Genomic DNA, 928 nt, shown 5'->3' with positions numbered 1-928 from the left:
CATAAGTATACCCTATAATAGGTATGTCTAATCAGTGGCGTAAATTGGGTTGGATTGTTAGGGTTGCAATAAGTTTTTAGGTTGGACAGACTTTTAGGGGGCTTAGCGCCACAACCCCCCTCCCCCTAAAATGTTTTATTTTATTCTATATTTCACATAACAAGTACATAAACTCAACAAAACTATTTTAACCTTAAATGCTTAAACACATATTGTCATATTGTATCTATTGGTAATTGGTATATATTATGAATATGCACTGTAATTAATAGGGTAATAATTAGGTACTTACCGACCACTTTCAATAAAATATGTATAATTTTCTTAAAGAATATATGATTACATAAAATACAACAATTATTTTATTTAATAAAATTTATATAACAGCTGCCATTTAGATTTTTATAATATATTATGTACCTACTACCTATTTATATTTGTATTTGTATGTTTAAATACATATTTATCACTTTTATATTACACAAATTAACCAAAACATCAACTATTATTTATTTAACGTAGGTAACTAGTTACAAAATTATCACTTTGAATTAATGTAGAAGAATTTAACAAAATATCCTGAAATATTTAATGATATTTAATTAATATAAATATAATTACAATAAATTGTATATGAATACTAAATATATGATATGAAATTATTAAAATTATTCACTATATTTAGGTATCATATTTAATCTTTTTTTTGGGGAATGAAGGTTTTCTTCAGATAAGCTAACATTTTTCTCAGCATTTGTATTAGTATTTTTTTAATAAGCAGGTACAACAATTAGTACCAAAATAATACAACAAATATATACCAAAATAAATTTAATTTGCTCAATAATATAATATTACCTTAATAATTACCCTATAGATCAAATATAAATTGTTTTATTTGTAAAAATTGTAGTTTTAAATTTTAATA

This window comes from Acyrthosiphon pisum, chromosome A1 (assembly GCF_005508785.2).
Source record: "Acyrthosiphon pisum isolate AL4f chromosome A1, pea_aphid_22Mar2018_4r6ur, whole genome shotgun sequence".
NCBI classification, from domain to species: Eukaryota; Metazoa; Arthropoda; class Insecta; order Hemiptera; family Aphididae; genus Acyrthosiphon; species Acyrthosiphon pisum.
This window is presented reverse-complemented; position numbering follows the sequence as displayed.